This window comes from Xyrauchen texanus, chromosome 12, assembly GCF_025860055.1.
Source record: "Xyrauchen texanus isolate HMW12.3.18 chromosome 12, RBS_HiC_50CHRs, whole genome shotgun sequence".
NCBI classification, from domain to species: domain Eukaryota; kingdom Metazoa; phylum Chordata; class Actinopteri; order Cypriniformes; family Catostomidae; genus Xyrauchen; species Xyrauchen texanus.
The window spans coordinates 40426408-40446242 of NC_068287.1; the positions used below are offsets into that span (position 1 = coordinate 40426408).

Genomic DNA, 19835 nt, shown 5'->3' on the forward strand with positions numbered 1-19835 from the left:
CTTCAAAGTTTTGGACCCTGTTGACTTGCATTGTATGGACCTACACAGCTGAAATATTCTTCTAAAAATATATGTGTTCTGCAGAAGAAATAAAGTCATACACATCTGGGATGGCATGAGGGTGAGTAAATGATGAGAAAATTTTAATTTTTTGGTGAACTAACACTTCAAGTCTACTGCTTCTCAGATGATTCTCCAGAGAAAAGCACCCCAGTAATGTGTCTCCTCTAGAGTTTCTAAAGAGATCTAAAAAATATCACAAACTGTCCTTGACACCAGAGTTTTCAATCAAAAGTCTAAGATTTCAATATGAGCTCAAACTCATCCGAGACAAAATGATCTGTGCTATGCTATCCACATTTATTTTGTACCTTTATATTCTTTGTGTATATCAAAGATTGTCTCATTTTTATTCCTCCCAATTAATTTTAGGAGAGACATCTCAGACAAAGTATATACTGCAACAAATGTAACTGAGAACTGAGAAAAGTACAGCCTGATTTCATGAAAATTACGTAAATGTGACGACATTTTGCAAAATGATATTGCGTGGAACATTACACATATGGCGTCATTTTCGAGGTGAAACGTCCACTGTGTGGCACAAAAAGCGAGTTAAATATTCTTCTAAATAGATACAGTTTTTAAGGTAATATTGTAGAGTTTTATAATGAACAAAACGTAACGTCCTACCCTAAACCAAACCAAAAGTGTCATAAAAATCAAACGTGAGATGCAAAACTCAATTGCAACCACGTAATGTTTTGGCTCCTCTATGACACTTTAGGCTCAGTGAAAAGTGTTTATAAATTTATAATCTACCATTTTACCCATGATTTGTGTGAAAGAGAGTTGTTGTTGAAAAGTTGTTGTTGTAGCTCCTCGAGTTAATTTCACTAGTAAACTGTCGCGATACATACAATGAACCACAGAAAAACCATTTTGCACAGATTTTGGTACAGATTGGAAATATTATGTAATGGAAACTATTTGGGCCCTATTTTAAGAGTGCTTTGCCTTCAGCGCATCGCTATGTGATACATCTTTCGCGCAAATCAATGGTCATGGCCATGAAATTGTGATATTTTCATGCAAGCATCCACTAAGTCAAGGCACAAGTGGGTTGGCGAAATTGCGCTGCACATTGTGCTGTCACAAAACTAGAGCGCAATGTCTATTAAGCTTTGAATGAAGCTTTGAAAAGCTCTGGGTACCTAAAAACTACATACATATTTCAGAATCAGCTTTATTGCCAAGTATGCTTACACATACAAGGAATTTGTCTAGGTGACAGGAGCTTCCTGTCTACAACAATACAAACAATACCAAAAACAGCAGCAAGACATAGGTAATTAAAAACAGAAAAGAACACAAAATTAAGTAATTATACATATACGTACATACACTCACCTTCATACATACCCACATACATACACGTAGTGCAAATCTAATACAATCTGTTATATAAAGAACAAAAAACTGTATATTATGTACAGAGCAATGTAAGTAATGGCAGAAGTGGATATGTTGGAAAATATAAATTAAAATTAAAATTAAACTGTGTATTGCACATAATTATTGCTCAATGGGGCAATTTAATTGTTCATTAGATGGATGGCCTGAGGGAAAAAACTGTTCCTGTGCCTGACGGTTCTGGTGTTCAGAGCTCTGAAGCGCCGGCCAGAAGGCAACAGTTCAAAAAGGTAGTGGGCTGGGTGAGTGGTGTCCAGAGTGATTTTACCAGCCTTTTTCCTCACTCTGGAAGTGTATAGTTCTTGAAGGGGGGGCAGGGGGCAACCAATAATCCTCTCAGCAGACCGAACTGTCCTTTGTAGTCTTCTGATGTCTGATTTCGTAGCTGCACCAAACCAGACAGTTATTGAAGTGCAGAGGACAGACTCAATGACTGCTGAGTAGAACTGTTTCAGCAGCACCTGTGGCAGGTTGAACTTCCTCAGCTGGCGAAGGAAGTACAACCTCTGCTGGGCCTTTTTCACAATGGAGTCGATGTGTATCTCCCACTTCAAGTCCTTTGAGATGGTAGTGCCCAGGAACCTGAATGACTCCTCTGCTGCCACAGTGCTGTTTATAATGGTGAGGGGGGACAATGATGGGGTGTTCCTCCTAAAGTCCACAATCATCTCCACTGTTTTGAGCGTGTTCAGCTCCAGGTCGTTTTAAAAGTCAAACACATTTAAGGATTTACAAAAATGTTAATCGGAGTGATTTGCACTTGGTGTGAATAGAACCTGTCACACAGCGCTGCTATTTGCACTTCAATAGTCTGGTGGAAACAGAAACATTTAAGCAAATCAGGTTTGTAAATAGCATCTATCTTTGCACTTAGTGCAAATAGCCTCTGCCAATATTCATATAATATAATATAATAATCTGATATATTTAGGCTATTTAATGCCTTTATGAAGCCCAGGAAAATATCAAAACAAGAATCTGACAAGGGATGAATCTAAAGCCTTTTCTAGAGTAACTAAGTAACAACTTGCCTCAGGAAAAGAGAGAAGTCTCCTGTTCTCAGTCAATAATAGAAGCACCAAGAAATTGAGATAAAACGAGCAGCCTGGCTGAGATCTGTAGACGCCTCAGTGTGCTGAAGCCCAACCAATCTGCCACATGCTCTTGCTGCAATCTACCCCACAGCGGACAGGACGCTGAGTATAGCGGAGCTGTAAATTACAAACTCCAGGTGACCATCCATCCTAACTCTGGTTTGACAGTCTTGTTGCAAGCCTGTTGAACTTAACCATGCAAACCTTTTTAATTATAGGGATAATTTACCCAAAAATGAAAGTTCTGTCATCATTTACTCGCCTTCATGTTGTTCCAAACCTGTGTGACTTTCTTTCTTCTGTGGAACGCAAATATCAGTCATCATTCACTTTAACTGCATGGAAAAAGATGCGATTAAGTTGAATGGTGACTGAGGCTATTATTCTGCCTAACCTCTCCTTTTGTGTTCCACAGAAGAAACAATGTCATGTCGGTTTGGAACAACATGCAAGTGAGTAAATAATGAAAAAATGTTCATGCTTGGGTGAACTATTCCTTTAAATGGCTTCTACATTGATACTAATTTCTCACTGAAGATTCAACGTCCACAAGTTTTTACACTCAACGAATTCAAAATAATGTCTATTTTTTCCTTGCTCATATTCTCACGCCCTTTAGCTGTCACAGAAATGCAAACAGATGTACATATGAACATATGAATTCACATTTACTTGTATTACATATGAATAATATATTTTTAGAAAGATATATATCTCAAGTAATGTACTTAAAAGTAATTACTTTAATTAAAGGGGCGGCTGTGGCTCAGGTGGTTGAGCGGGTCGGCCACTAATCGCAGGGTTGGCGGTTCGATTCCCGGCCCACATGACTCCACATGCCGAAGTGTCCTTGGGCAAGACACTGAACCCCACATCCAGTATGCGGCAGCCCTGTGGGCGAAAATGCCTTGTTGATGCTAGAGGTCAGAGGAGAATGGGCCGACTGATTCAAGCTGATAGAAGAGCAACTTTGCCTGAAATAACCACTCGTTACAACCGAGGTATGCAGCAAAGCATTTGTGAAGCCACAACATGCACAACCTTGAGGCGGATGGGCTACAACAGCAGAAGACCCCACCGGGTACCACTCATCTCCACTACAAATAGGAAAAAGAGGCTACAATTTGCAAGAGCTCACCAAAATTGGACAGTTGAAGACTGGAAAAATGTTGCCTGGTTCTGATGAGTCTCGATTTCTGTTGAGACATTCAGATGGTAGAGTCAGAATTTGGCGTAAACAGAATGAGAACATGGATCCATCCTGCCTTGTTACCACTGTGCAGGCTGGTGGTGGTGGTGTAATGGTGTGGGGGATGTTTTCTTGGCACACTTTAGGCCCCTTAGTGCCAATTGGGCATCGTTTAAATGCCACGCCCTACCTGAGCATTGTTTCTGACCATGTCCATCCCTTTATGGCCACCATGTACCCATCCTCTGATGGCTACTTCCAGCAGGATAATGCACCATGTCACAAAGCTCGAATCATTTCAAATTGGTTTCTTGAACATGACAATGAGTTCACTGTACTAAAATGGCCCCCACAGTCACCAGATCTCAACCCAATAGAGCATCTTTGGGATGTGGTGGAACGGGAGCTTCGTGCCCTGGATGTGCATCCCACAAATCTCCATCAACTGCAAGATGCTATCCTATCAATATGGTCCAACATTTCTAAGGAATGCTTTCAGCACCTTGTTGAATCAATGCCATGTAGAATTAAGGCAGTTCTGAAGGCGAAAGGGGGTCAAACACAGTATTAGTATGGTGTTCCTAATAATCCTTTAGGTGAGTGTAAAACACCACTCAATATTTATGATATGAAATGACAATTGTGTGCAGAAACCCAAGGCCCGCTGAGCCACATATGGTTAATAACTAAATACACTTGTATCTAGGTGAGTTCCAGTCACTGGATGGGAAAGGAAGAGGGAGAGAACTTCCTGCTGTGAGCCAGAAGTGTGTTGTCCCTGGAAACACACTGAAGCCAATTACATCCTGAGCAAGATTGCACACACAATGCTTTAACCTGTACAACTGTTTGTCTGGTAACCCTTGGCAACACTGGCATGCAATATGTCATCGCTTTGCAACACTCTTTCCAGCATCTATCAATACAATATGACATATCAACTCCACAGATGCGTCTGAAGTATTTTGAATACAATTGAGTTGCAGTTTAAAAGCAATTAATCAAGTTTTATGGGTATAATTTACTTAAAATTTGCACTGACCTTTATGTGTTAACAATGTCATGTGTTCAACAGTAGCTTCTAAGGTCATGCTGTTTTATAGTTTGTTTTCTTTGCACAGTCTTAGACAATGTGGGGGTATTCGTAATGTCACAGATGCGTGTGTGTATTTGAGGAACTATACATGCATTCACCAATGTAAGTATAGTAGCACCATATATAGTGTGCAAAAAAATAACGTGCTAAGGAAATAACGAGCATTTTAGCTCTGGCCCTTTACTCTATGGAGCAGCTCTGATGAGTGATTTTGGCTTTTGTGTTATAGTTGGGTTGGTCACAGGACACAGAATTCACTCCATTTCCCATTCGACTGTGTAGAGGGCAGACAGCATATCTCAACAGTGTTATCCTGCGGAAAAAGAGGTCGCTATCTGGACGAAAATACCAGTCAAAATGGCTCAAGCTTTTGCCATGGTCTGAAACTTTGTCTGCATTATACACTCACACACACACCAATATGCACACTATGATCATTTTAGGCATAGTATCCTGTTTAATGCTCAGTTTATGTAGGAAGGATTAACCTCAATTTAGGAATTCTAAGGGTGTCAGAGAATTTTGGGAATTAATTGGCTTCAATGAGGAATGAGGGTTTGCTAAAGTGATGCTTTCATGAGACCAAAAAGTTGGAAAAATGTTAAACTTTTGCTGTGAGACTCTCGCATTTGTGCCGTTTATCCTTAGCTTGAAGGCGTTTTTATGAATTTAAAGGGATTTTATGTCCGCCAAATGCATACATTTAAATGTAAATATACTTCCAGGGAAGATCTTCTTTATTCTACGTTCAGAGGTAAAAATAATAAATAACTGTTCCTTTGGTTGAGTAATTAAAGGGGGTCATGACATGGTTTTTTTTATTGTATTATTATGTTCCCTTAGGTGCAATTATAGTATTAATATTTTTTTTTTTAAGAAAAACTTTTAAAATCTAGTGATTTATGACCTTTTCCCACCCTGTTTCTCATCCTCTGATTCAAACAGTCTGTTTTGGGGGCGTTTTCCATTTAAGACTTCAGTGTTAACGCTCACTGTTATGATTGGCTAACGCCAGTGCCTATGTATCAATTATTGACGCCTCCAGCCAGAACAATATGCAAGTAAACTAAGTAAAAACACTGTGATTATTCATAATGAATGAAATTGCGCTTTAAAAAGTAGTTTAAAGTTTAAAATAGATTACTTACAGTTTAGCGTCGTCGTTGTTCCCAGAATAGTCGGCACGGACTTATCTTTGAGCAACAGTTTTCTGGCAAAGCCAGCATCATATTGAGATTTGTTCTCAAAACAGTCATCCTTAAAATGTACAGAACAAGTTAACACTGCCGTGACTGGGACGTCCGCAAAAAATAAACTGCATCCATTTTTCCCTGACGTCTGGATCTTTCGGCAGCTTATTCAGAGTTTTTGTTTGACCACAGCCAGGAACAGCACATCTGTGTGGCATCGTAATTTTCCTGTGCACAAGTAGTCTCTGTCAGAGCTCGCTGTCCATCGACTGAACACTTGTGAGGCGACGGCGATACGTAAATGAGCGTAGTTGTCTTGGCGCTTAAAGCGTAGTTATCTTGTGCTGGAGGCGGTCATATGCAAACGCTGTTACGTCACTTCTAACCGGCACGTCACTTCTAACCATGAATCCAGAACGAGCTGTATTTTGAGCTTGATTAAATAAATGATTCGTTTAGAATGGGGAGGACGTCTTAAAATATTAAACTTGCAGGACGTTTTAATGATACAAAGACCTCTTATATACCAAAAGATCAAGGCAAATTTGGTTTCTCATGTCATGACCCCTTTAAACAAAAAATAATTGCATTACATGGTCTTGCATGCCCATGTGTTCATGTTGAGTACTGACTGAAAAGCATAAAGTGGTAGGTGGAGCTTGAAGTCACACCTACCAATGACGTGGACCAATGGCATTAAGAAGGTGTTTAGCAGCCGGTATACATTTTTCCTCAAAGTTCGCCCAGGCGAGCTGTTACGAACCACCAAAATTAATACAAAAACCTGGGTTTTGTCCGAAATTACGTCATACCCATTCGTTCATCGATTCCGTAAGATATCTGGGCCTTTAGGGTTAGATTTAGGGTTATCGGTGCAACTACAGATGTAATTGAATGCAGGTATTTTAATGTAAGTTCAGTGCAATAAAACTTATGTACATAATAAGTACATTGTATCAAATGCGAACTTTAATCAAAAAAGTACTTAGTAGTTAAAGACACCTAGGGCTCTATTTTCGCAAGTGCGCAAAGCGCAGCACAATGCGCTACGACCGGCACAATGTATTATCCGAGTGCGTTAATTCTAAGAGCAATTTTCGTGTCAACACAAAGCACAAGTGGGCGTGGGTGGGAATGTTTGTGCTATTGAGGGTGTAGGCGTGCAATGTGTGGGTGTGTTCAGGGCTGGACTGGGAAGAGAAATTGGCCCTGGATTTTAGATGGCAACTGGCCCAAAACTTGTTGAGTGGGGTGTTCACTGTGCTTTTCTGCATATCGCTGCGGCGTTTTGTGGTCCGTTCTACATAACACGGCGGCTCATTTTAGCTTATTGCGGCCCATTCGGCACGTTTCGTGGCCAACCCATCAGCCCGCTCTGTTCTCCCAATGGCCAGTCCGCCCCTGATTGGCCCCAAAGTGCGTTGGCCCACTGGGAAAATTCCCAGTATGCCAGATTACCAGTCCAGCCCTGGGTGTGTTGTATGTAAATGAAGTGGAGCAAAGCGCAATTTGCTATTTTCCTAAGAATTTGGTCATTATGCTAAGACGTTTGAATTATACCTCTTAAAAAGCGCAAAGTCCAAATTCAGTTCCTGCATTTGCAGTTTGGAGACTTCACCAGCAGGTGGAAATAAATATCGTCGAAATTCTGAAAGTGCAGAACATCAAATAATTTCCTTGCAATTGCTTTGAATTTAGAAATATCTTTGGTTTCATTTTTTTTGTGTTTCAATAAATGAATTCCATTTTTCAAAATCATTGTTGACTTGTAGAAGTGAAATGTGTGCCGATACAATCACTGTTAATACTAGACATATTTGTGTGTCAGTAGATTCTCTGTAATTTAACGGATCCTACATCCATATCCTGAACCACATTTTCCATGCGTATAAAAGGAACGAATCCCATTTATCAAGGACACACAAAATAACGTAAATCCATATTTGTATTCTTCCAAATCATACAGTCCATTTACACTACCAACTTCTTATGAATATACTCTCTTTGTTTATATCGCTGGTGCACTTTTTGCATTTTATGCAGGGCCACAACTACCATGGACACTGGCCAACCCAAATAGATCAAAACGTTTTTTTACATTTTTTTAAAACTTTTACATTTAATTGTCTAACTTAAATATTTAGTTTCCTTTAAAATAATTAAATAAATATACAAATAATTGCTTTCTGAATAATTTTCGCACAAGTGAATATCCCTGGAAGTCAGATTTAGCAATTTTGTCCACAAAGTATAACAAAGACACACACACACACACACGGAGAGAGAGAGAGAGAGAGAGAGAGAGAGAGAGAGAGACCGCCACAAACATAAATGTCAGCACACACAAGCTTACACGTCTCTGCACTACCCTTAAATCCCAAAAGCAATGTTTACTACTCAACTACTGTTGTGGTCGCCCACTGAAAGAATGATAGCACAGTCAGAGTCAAACACACTGTGTCATCGGTTTGACAAACAACAAACACTAATTACATAAAAGGCAGTGGTAGGTCATGACCTAAGAGAATACGTACAAAGAAGTATTATAGCATTATCATGTTTTTTAAAAGGAGAGTATTCACTTGTGTTGAACCATTTTTTAACTTTCGACATTTCACACAAGATTCTCCATTTTGTTTCAAGACAAGTGTATTTCAAACGTGACATCATCGCAAGACCTGAAACCTGCCGGAAAGCTTTAACGAGAATCTTAACCGCTGGAACAAAACACAGGCACAAAGATCCAAAAAGAGAATCAAATAATACCCAAAAGACTGATCACAAATAAACTCTCACTGACGGGGGATTAAAAACATAAATATTACTGGGGAAACAAGCAAAATGCCAAAGCAAGCAGAGCCTTCCACCAGAAAATGGACCACCTTTTCTAACCAGCCTCTATAACCAGGATATATCATGTTTTCTCTGAACTCCCATAAAGCTCTGCAAAGCCTTTTGGCTCATAAGTCATGTGTGTTTTGAATTATGAGCTCAACAAAACAAAATCCCTAAAACATGGAGCTCCATGCCCAGAGGACCCCACTACACTGGGGTTTGGATTTTGAAATCCCACAAATACATCCCCTTTGTGTTTTGTTTTTCCTAATCTCCCGCTGTACTTCACCACAAGAACACAAACCTACGATCTTACTAAAATCTTAATAAAAAGTGGTTTAGTGGATGTTTTTGTTAGCGTGTTATATTAAAAGAATGTTTCAATACAAGTTATGTTCAGTCAAAAGCATTTGTGGCAGTCATCATTGAAGGTTAATTACCACAAAGAAATCATTTATTAAAAAAAATTACAGTAAGGACCTTAAAATGGAAGTGACCCTGTCCATGAACATTAAAATACTCACTGTTTCAAAAGTAAAGCCACAAGACGTGTTATATATGTTAACATGATTTTAGTGTGATCAAATCACTTACTAAACTTATTTGTATAAAGTTATATCCAATTTTACAACTTTGTTGTCAACTCTTTTGTCATGATGATGTAATGCGGGTAAATTGTGTAATCTGGTAAACATCGTAATGCTATTATATTCTAGATTATATTAGACTGGATGTTTTTAATAGCTATAAAGAAAATGTTATATTAAAGGCTCATTCTAGAGGACTAAAATACGGAAAAAGTTCATGGAAAGTAGGTGTTTAAATAGCACAGAGCATAACAATAAAAAAAAAGGATTTTCCTTGATTTTCCTTTTCTTTTAGATTATTTATTAGATTATTATTAATTTGAATAATGAATAATGCCTCAAATTGTGCAGCTTTCTTAGGAGAGACGTGCTATTACTTTTCTCAGTCTTATCTTGCAAACGATAAAAATACAGAAAACTGCCAAAGATTGACATTAAAGACATCTAGAGTCCAGAAGTGACTTGGGGTTTGGCTCTTTTGACTTGAGCCAGTACAACTACCAAACAAAACCTCAGAACACCATAGCAACCCCATAGTTACGCCCTGTGATCCACCCAAAACACTTTACATTGAAAGAAAATGACTAGTAAGATGTATTAAAATGTATTGTGTATGCAAAAACTAAATGCGTTTTTTCAAATGTAAATTTGAATGATGTAAAATTAAGTAAAACTTCATTACATAATATTAATTAAAGTGAGTAAATTTAACTTTTAAAATTAAAAATGTTATATGAACATTTCACATTTGGAAATTTCCTTATAATCTCACGTTTAATCGTGTACCACAAGGAAGCTAATTAAATGCTATGTGGTTAATTAGGCCATGACAATGGAAACAAAATACAGACTTCAACATTTGGTGCAAAAAACACGATGACGGTAACAATCAACAGATATTTTTATTTTAACAGTTCATTTTTTTGTAGAAAATGAACTTCAGACTTCACAAAACAAGAAGTTATCAACCATAACAACAAAATCAACAATAAAAATTGTGTTAATAAACTTGTTAACAGTGAAACCATGCAAGCTCATTAATTATTCAAGCATGCACAACTTTAATTAAAATGTACTTTTAATTAAATACTTTTGAAATTTACTCAAATTAGCAAATAAATATGTCAAGGTTTTCTACTTTAGGATTGATACATGATGACACTGTAAAGATTCATAAATCATGGATTGTGAATGCATCAAAACAAAGGGGAACCCACCGGATCATTTGGTTACATTTCACATACAGAGATAGACAATATACTATATATTATATATACAAAGAAAACATAAAACCATAAGAAAAAAAACATGTTAAAGGACAAGCTATAGTAAACTAATATGCTATTGCCTCTTTATGAAGAGAGTTAGTTTACATCATCATCATCATGACCATTAGCCTATTATTATTAATCTAGCAAGTTTCATTAACTAACGATTTTGGGTTTCCAGAACGATCCCAGAACAGAGCTTTAAGGTACGTCTTTACAGAAATTAAAACGTTTGTTTTAGGTTGTCCACAATGGTTCCCCTACATTCCCTTAACCTCTTAATTTCTAGAACCTTTCTACAACCATGCTGCAACCTCAATAAACAGACAAGCTGTCGATAAATTAATAATTTATTATAAAGAATTATAATTATTAAATAATCATTAAAATCAGCCGCAATACATTTTGGAAGACTTATGTATCCTTTCTGCACCCCTTCTTTGCTTCAATACTGAAAACTGTTTCCTAAAAACTTCCTCAGCACCATTAATATGCAGATATTAAAGGAAATTATTACAAATAACCAATGACTCCAACACAATCGAGGGTTTTTAAAATCAGAAATATATTGACAGACATAACACATTTCAATTAACTCTTTAATTACACTTAACCAGGCTAACGTTAGATTTATTTCTTACCGTCCAGTTTAGTGGAGACATCTCTGTTTCGCTTCAGTTGTAGCAAATAAACAGAAAACCTCTTGGTTAAACGTCCTGGTTACTTTCGAACCTCCGTTCCCTGATGGAGTCTCTTCAGGGCGAGCAATTCCAGCAACCCGAGGCAGTTGATATGCCAATGTAGTCAAGGCCCTGTCCAGGAGCTGGTGATTGCACGCCCGTTCCACACGCCGCCCCAGCCATGCTTGGAGGCATCTGTCATAACCATGACATGCCTGGACACCTGCTCTAGGGGAACCCCTGCCCGGAAACTCTGGGTCTGTCCAAGGGCTGAACAGGCGGCAGCAGATCGGCGTGATGAGCACGCGATGTGCCCCATGGCACCATGCCCATCTCAGGACTCAAGTCTGAGGCCAGTGCTGAAGCGGTCTCATATGCATCAACCCGAGCAGCGTGACTGCCGCTGAGGATGTCATATGCCCCAGGAGCCTCAGTGGGACCACCATTCTCCGCCTGAACACTTCAGGCAGTCCAGCACCGACTGTGCGCACTCGCTCGAGAGGTGCGCCAACATAGAGACTGAGTCCAACTCCTTCCCGAGGAAAGAGATGCTCTGAACCAGGGAGAGCTTGCTCTTTTCCCAGTTGACCCAAAGCCCCAGGCAGCTGAGGTGCCTGAGCACCAGGTCCCTGTGCACACACAACAAATCCCGCGAGTGAGCTAGAATCAGCCAGTCGTCGAGATAATTGAGGATGCGAACGCCCACTTCCCTTAACGGGGCAAGGGCTGCCTCTGTGACCTTCGTGAAGGTTGTGAAGGTCGTGACAACGACGGCCATAGACACTGAATATGTGACCCAGATAGTGAGGAAACCACTCTTTTCTTGAAAATGTGGGTACTGCAGCCCCTTGGGCGTGCTGCAAAATCAAAAGAAAAGGCAAACAAGAATTTTCCACCCAGGGGATAGAGTGGTCTTCTTACCAGCTCCTGTATAGCGGGTCTCCGACTCCCTAGGTTGCCCGTCTCAGGGGTGCTTTGAATTCTTCCCTGGGCCGGCCTACTGGTGCGGGCTGTGGTGGAGCCGGTGTTGCTGCCACAGGGGGACGTCTTTGGTGACGAGCAGACATGGTGCGGGACCTTGATCTGCGCCAGGACAGGATGTGCTGAATAGCCTCTGTCTGCTGCTTAACCGCCGAGAACTGCTTGGCAAAGTCCTCGACAGTGTCACCGAATAGGCCAACCTGGGAGATGGGGGTGTAAAGGAACCGTGCCTTTTCAGCCACCCTCATCTCGACCAAGTTGAGCCAAAGTTGGCGCTCCTGGTCCACCAAGGTAGACATCACCTGTCCGTGACCTTCGTCGCCCAGAGTGCGGGATCGGTCGCCCAGCACAGCTCCTGCATTGATCTCGGGTCAGAACTAAGTGCAAGAGCGGGAGAAGCCGCTGTAATGCGGAGTAAATCCAACAGCTTGGATTGAGAGTTGTTGCAAGCCAGCTCCTTTTATACCCATATGTCCGGGGGAGTGGCATGCAAATTCCACTCGCCAACGCCCATCTCTCATTGACACATCGACACAACGTTGAGTGAGCTCTTTTCAATTTCATGAGTCAAATCTGTATCAAATCAATTAAATTTAGCCTATAGTTAACCTCACATTTAGAAGTAATTGTTTATTGAAGAAAGCTAAAGAAAAATGTCAATCAGTGAGTCTGTCCCCAAATGACCGTTAATTGTAAATTGCGCAAGAGGCAAATTTCTGCGGCTGAATGAAGCACCTGCAGATCAAATGAGTGTTCATATACATTATAGCTATCAGACAGCGACTAATGTGACGGGTATTTCTTTCTATTTCGCGGTAGCCGGTGCGCAAGAGTCGATCACTATAGAAATCGAAATATCCTCCGGCCTTTTAAACAGCACCCATCGTGTAATTAATCAGTCTGTTGTGTCTCTCAGCTGTGATGAGCCGTAATGCTGAAGTTGTTAATTTAAAGCAGTTTAAAGCTATTTTCTAGCTTTAGTGGTGAAGTTTAGACAAGCGATCACGAAAAGTTGTTTTATAGCTGTTTTATGGCTGATGCGGATTCACTTCACGTCACCTAACAGGCTCCTATTACACACAAAAATGATCTTTGGCACCACCTGCTGGCTAACATATGTCATCTCAAAAACAAAGACAAACAGTAGCTCTTAACACATATGCACTGCTCTTATACTTTAGTTTAGAACAGCACGAACACAAGCGGAGTGATATACCCACACACACAGTGAAGAGTGCTGATGGTGTCAGACCATCGGTGCTCATGGAACGTCTCTCCGTCCAATCAGGTTCGAGGACCAGAACTAAATGTTGTGTGATTATAATATATATTATTATTCTTTTTTAGAAAGTTCTATAAGTTCTATCCCCTATGCAGTGCTTCATGGACTAATGATACATTTAAAGATAAATCTGATTATAATGTGCTAAAGACCATTTATAGATTACAAAATATGTTTAATCTGCTAAAACAAAGTGAATTACTTAATGAAAAACACAAAGGAGAATTTGTATAACTGAAGAAAAAAAAACAACAACAAAAAAACAATGCTATTTTACATGAGATGTTATTTGACAAAGTTTCCCTTTAGCCTGATTCCCACTACTACGGTACGTTCATACACACACACACACACACAACACACACACACACACACACACAAGGAACTGAATGTCTATCAGTGGATCATTGTTTTTCTTCAGGGGGACTGAGGGGATTTATGACATCACCCTTTTGCACAATTCTTTCAGCAGACTCATGGTCCAGCAACACCACTGAGAAATCCACAGATGGTCCACAGACACTCTCTTTATAGTAGCCCAGAAATCTGCTCGGTTCCTCTTAGTCTGCTCACATCACAGCAGGCCAAAAACACTATGAGATCCAGTGTGTTTTTTCTAAAGACAATTCCAGCAGTCTGCTTTATGTCAAGAGCTGTGATACATGTCTCACAGTGCCCATTAATTACCTTAATCCCACATGGGTTACTGTATTAATTTGCTTATATAAACATTTATATTAATATAAATGACATAATAAACAAACCAAATTTAGCTAAAGAACACAGTAATCTGTAAGCTAAATGTACAAAAACTCAATCAGAGATGAATGAAATTGATGCTTGCTAAACGTTTATGCATAAATCTGGTGCACAGCATGTCTTGTGTCTATTTTTAGGGCTTCAGCTTTTTGTATTGATTTAATCACAGCACATTGAAAACCCCCTGCCTGCTCAACATGCATTTGTGCGAACAGGCACAAAAGAGAGTTTTTGTGTTTTGAAAGTTTCCAAATGCCCCTCCAAAAAGCAGAATCATCACCTCAAGTCCATGTCTAAGAAGGTTTTCTATGAAATCTAGCGTGAAATACTCCCTCCCAAGAAACCCGTATGTCATCAAAGAAATATTCTGCTTCTATCAAAGGAGATTTTATCACCATTTCTCTTTCAAATCTAAAGTGGTATTCCCAGAAACTAAGAGATATGTGCATTATGGGATGCATTACATTTCGTATCACACTGTGGAGCATTATTTCTGATTTACACAATGCAGTGGTGCATATTGCCCTTTTTATTAATGAATGGTTTTAGACAAAAACACAGAACTGTCCATGTAAGAGGTCAGCTTTCTTGGAAATTGAGTGACATTAAGTCTCTTTATGTCAGTTTAATTACAGGGATAGCTCACACAAAAGTGAAAATTCTGACATTAATTACACACCCTCATGTCATTCCAAACCTGTATGACTTTCTTTCTTATGTCAATCACAAGAGGAGAAATTTGGACAAATGCTGATGATCAAAAAGTGTCTGAAAAATTACAAACATTGATTTATGTGCTGATAATTTAGTAGTGCTGTAATAATGTTGTTCAAAATATTCACATTTCCATTCTATGTCATTACTGCCATTTTTGGCCATGAAATGAAATGGAGGAAAAAAATCCAAAATACTCTTTTTTTTCTTTGCCCCTCACCACAATTTTCTGTTTCTGTCTTTATAAGCTCTCGGCACATTATGTTAGTGAAGAACCCAATTTTTGACACCATTTTAGTTATCTAAATAACTCACAACTATTACATTCCACTCCTGGAAAAACCATAGAAATCACACACAACTGAATACTGATTGTCTGTATAATACTGATGGTTCAAATAAAAAGTAGAAGGATCTTAGAGAAAGAGAACACAATACTTAAAGATTTAGGAGACATAATGAAGTTATGAAGCTAATGAAAGTGCAGATGAACTTGTACAGATAAGCTGCGCTGGGTCCCCTTATAGGCCAGTAACAATGTTAATAGTGTAGAAGACCTGTTCAAATACAAAGCACCTGGTTGCATTAAGTAGTGCAGTGATGTATTTGGCTTAAGTTTTGCCCATTGGATGGATTGGATAAGTTACTCTATGTGGAAAGGATTTTAAATTGCTGTACATTTCTATTCTATTTTATCCTGTTCAATTCTGTTCTATTTAATCATTCCTGTTTTGTTCCATTCCATTCTATTTTATCCTGTCTATTATATTATATTTTATTCTATTAAATTACATCCTGTTCTGTTCTATTCTATTCTATCATGTTCTAATTCAATCTATTTCATCCTCTCTTTTCTATTCTAGTCTATCCTGTCCTGTTCATTCCACTCTGTTATATTTTATTATGTCCTGTTCTGTTCTATTCTCTATTCTATTCATTCATGTTCTATTCCATTCTGTTCTATTCTGTTATCCTTTTCTGTTCTGTTCCGTTATATTCTATTCACTTATATCATGTCCTGTTCTGTTCTATTCTATTCTACTGTATCATGTCCTGTTCTATTTTATTTTGTCCTGTCCTGTCCTGTCCTATTGTATTCAATTCTATTCCATTCGATTCTATTTGATCCTGACCTGTCCTGTTCTATTTTATTCTGTCCTGTCCTGTCCTGTCCTATTGTGTTCAATTCTATTCCATTCCATTCTATTCTATTTCATCCTATCCTGTTCTATTCTATTCCATTCTATTTTATCCCATTCCATTCTAGTCTATTATGTTCTATAATGTTCTGATTCATTCTATTGTATCTGTTCCAATCTATTCTGTTACATCATGTCATACTTAATTCTATTTTATCCTATTCTGTACTTTTCCAAACTATTTTAAATTTTCTGTGTTATCCTGTCAATTCTATTCTGTTCTGTCCTGTTCATTCCATTCTGTTCTATTTGATTATGTCCTGTTCTGTTCTATATTCTATTCTATTCTATTCTATTCCCTGTTCTGTTTTATTCAATTCTATTTGATCATGTTCTGATATGTGTCCTGTTCCATTCAGCTGTGTTCCATCATGTTCTATTCTACAGTATTTTATCCTGTCCTGTTCAGTTCCATTCTATTCTATTCTATTCTATTCTTTTAAGTATTTGGTGACATCCATTTGGTGAATTTGTCCTTAAAAGGTCTTATCTTCATATACCACGATATATAATTATGGAAACACGTAAATAAATAAATGTAAATGTACAACTACCTGACCTATTTTAACTATGTGAAAAAATAATTTATTTTTTCTGTCTACATTTTGATGATGATGATGATGATGATGATGATGATGATGATGATAGCTTTTTGTCCTTTGCAAGTTTAGCGGGAATTGTACAGTACAGTATGCATCAAATCTGGATATATTCATCAAGATAACATTCCTATAATCCTGAGAATGTTGAACCTAATGTCTTACAAATACCTACTGTGGCACCTCCTCATTCCAGAAAAATGGAATGAAGATATGTATCTGGGCAGAGAGACCTAGTTTTAGTTATGAGGAATTTGATCAAAGCAAGAAGATTTGAACCATTTTGAAACAAAACTAACCTGCCTTTTTAATAATATCACAGATGATCTCTGTTACAGATTGAACACTGGGTCTGGCTTTTCACATCTGCAGTGTTGCATGTAAAAGCACACTGTGAGAAAACACAGTTGCTGTCAGTCATCTCTCATATCATGATGGTGCCCTCATTTGCCATTCATGGGAACAGGTCTACTGACACAAATTAACCCTTCGCAAAGCAATGTTTACATATGCATGACGTCCATCTGTCAAGTATGTTAATATCTAGTCAATGTTAATTATTTTATTTTTATTTTTTATTTTGCCATGTAATAATAAAAAAGGATTGTTTTGTGGCAATTGTTTGACTTCATAACATAGACCCTTGCTGACAGCATGATTAAACAAGCTTACATAATAGGGTAATGCTTAAAACCTCTTGAATATAATAGAAAACATATTTTTGGGGCAGTAAATCTGACAGGCCAAAAGAACAGCACCTTATTGTGGAAATGAAATGATCAAACACGTGAGAAAATGAGAAACATGATTCAGAAATAGTGTTCTGAACTTCTTTTATGCTTGAGCAACTTTCAACATCTTCTGTTTTTTCTGGAGACCCTAAATTCCTGCTCAAGTTTTCAACATAGATAGATGTATTTTCTTCCTTTACAAGAGCAAACTAACTTTTCATCTTGAGTTCACTCTCAACTTGCCAAAAATGTCAACAAACTGATGTAATCTTTCCTTCAATCTGATACAGACACCTGCCTTGTAACAACACGACAAGCCTTTTCAGCAAATCTCTTCCTCAAGAATGTTTCCTTCCTACAGAATGATATCGAAAGGCACTTTCAAACCCAGTTACACAACTGCGCACCCACCCATAAAACTGAATTATTAAGTACACTATCATATGGCCTATACAAGGATTTTAATATTTGTGTCTGAAAATGCAAAAAGTTTAATTAACTGAAATGTATGCAATGTAGATGATAGACCCTACAATTAATTGTAAGATACGTGAAGAAAATTTAATCAAATCAACAATCACAAGAATAATGGTTAGATGGAAAGCTATGATGTATATGTAGATATGCAAACATCAAACTTGACAGGTGCATGTTTCTTTTTTCTGGTTACTATAAATTAATCTACTAATAAAAGTAAGAGATATTGGGGCTTATTCATAAAACATGAGCAGAACAAATTTGTGTGTAAATGCATTCCTATGGAAATTGTCCCATTGAAATGAATGGGACAATTCACGTAAGAATCGTTTTACTAACGTTTAACACACTATTTTTTTCTACCCATGGCTCATGAATAAGCCCATTGTGTGGAAAAGGCCCAGTCTTTTCACAATTACAAAACTGTCAATATTTATTTCTAGAAAAACGTATTCTTTTTTTTTTTAAATAACAGCGTATGCACATTGTTTAGTGATTTGGTTGTATTTTAACAGCCTTAACAAATAAATTGTAATGTGCATTGTACCAGGTCGGATTTGTTAGTTCATAAGATTATTTTTGCTGATGTGAAATTGCAATATATTACTTGATGTGATATTTTTTCTCAAACTCCTAAGAGTAAGGATGACGGTTATTAAATGTGTTTATTTGCATTGTAATTATAAAACTAAACCAGGTGTGTGTGTCATCAAGTCTTGAGATTTGTGCATGAACATAAGTGCATAATAACTTTCATAATTGAGGAACACTTAGAATATCCAATACAGAAAACTAATCTATGACCATATGTGATTTTATGGATTTCACCGATATAAAAAAGTTTCATATTTCATATATTTCATAAATCTACAAAAATGGCCATTTTATATAATGCAGCAACATGTATTTTCCAAAATACTGGAATTTGAATATGCACATACTGTATACACTTTTAATACTAATAGTTATCTCAAATAACTAAAACACACACACACACACACACACACAAACGGTTTACTCAACTTAAGCTGAGGTTTTCACTAGTCTTACTAGTTTTAGTTAAGTTACAGTTCCTCTTTAAATCCTGAAGTTGTCATTATTAAAAAAAATATTAAGTGGTACTAATTAAACAGCACTTGAAATGTCACATTTTGGAATCTTAACTCAAATATTCACAAACTTTAAACTTTAGCTTTGAGTACTACTAAAGTAAAATGATCAAGTACAAAATTGCAGCTGTGTGGAATACCCATAAGTCCTTGCGCTTGATTAAATGATGTATGTTTGGTCAAAAGGGAACTTATGTAGAATGTATATAGTTTTAATTCTTATGACTATTGTTGTTGTTTTGTTGTAGCTGGTTGATAGTTGTGATTTGTGTGACATCATTATTAGGGTGATTAGTGTTACCTTTGGTGAACTTGGAGCCTGTTATAAAACGTTCTTCTTTACTCAGTAATATTTGACCAAAGTGCAGATTTATGAAGGAGAATCCAATGTGCCATACGGCTCATCAAGATTACAGTCATAATAATTTCCCATATAATGTATAAGTTATGCTATAACTCAATTTAAGTAATTTAATAAAAACATCACAGATGAGTTAAGTTTACTTGCAACTAGTTAAAGTTACTTAAAAAAATGAAGTTCAATTTACTTGAGCCAAACAAATACATTTACT

General features: G+C 37.7%; 1 protein-coding gene across 2 annotated transcripts in view; it reads right to left on the minus strand.

The window, feature by feature from the left end:
* The window catches only part of LOC127652682 (netrin-1-like), a 62284-nt gene that overhangs the window by 40329 nt on the left and 2120 nt on the right, over nucleotides 1–19835 (minus strand). The window lies entirely within an intron of this gene.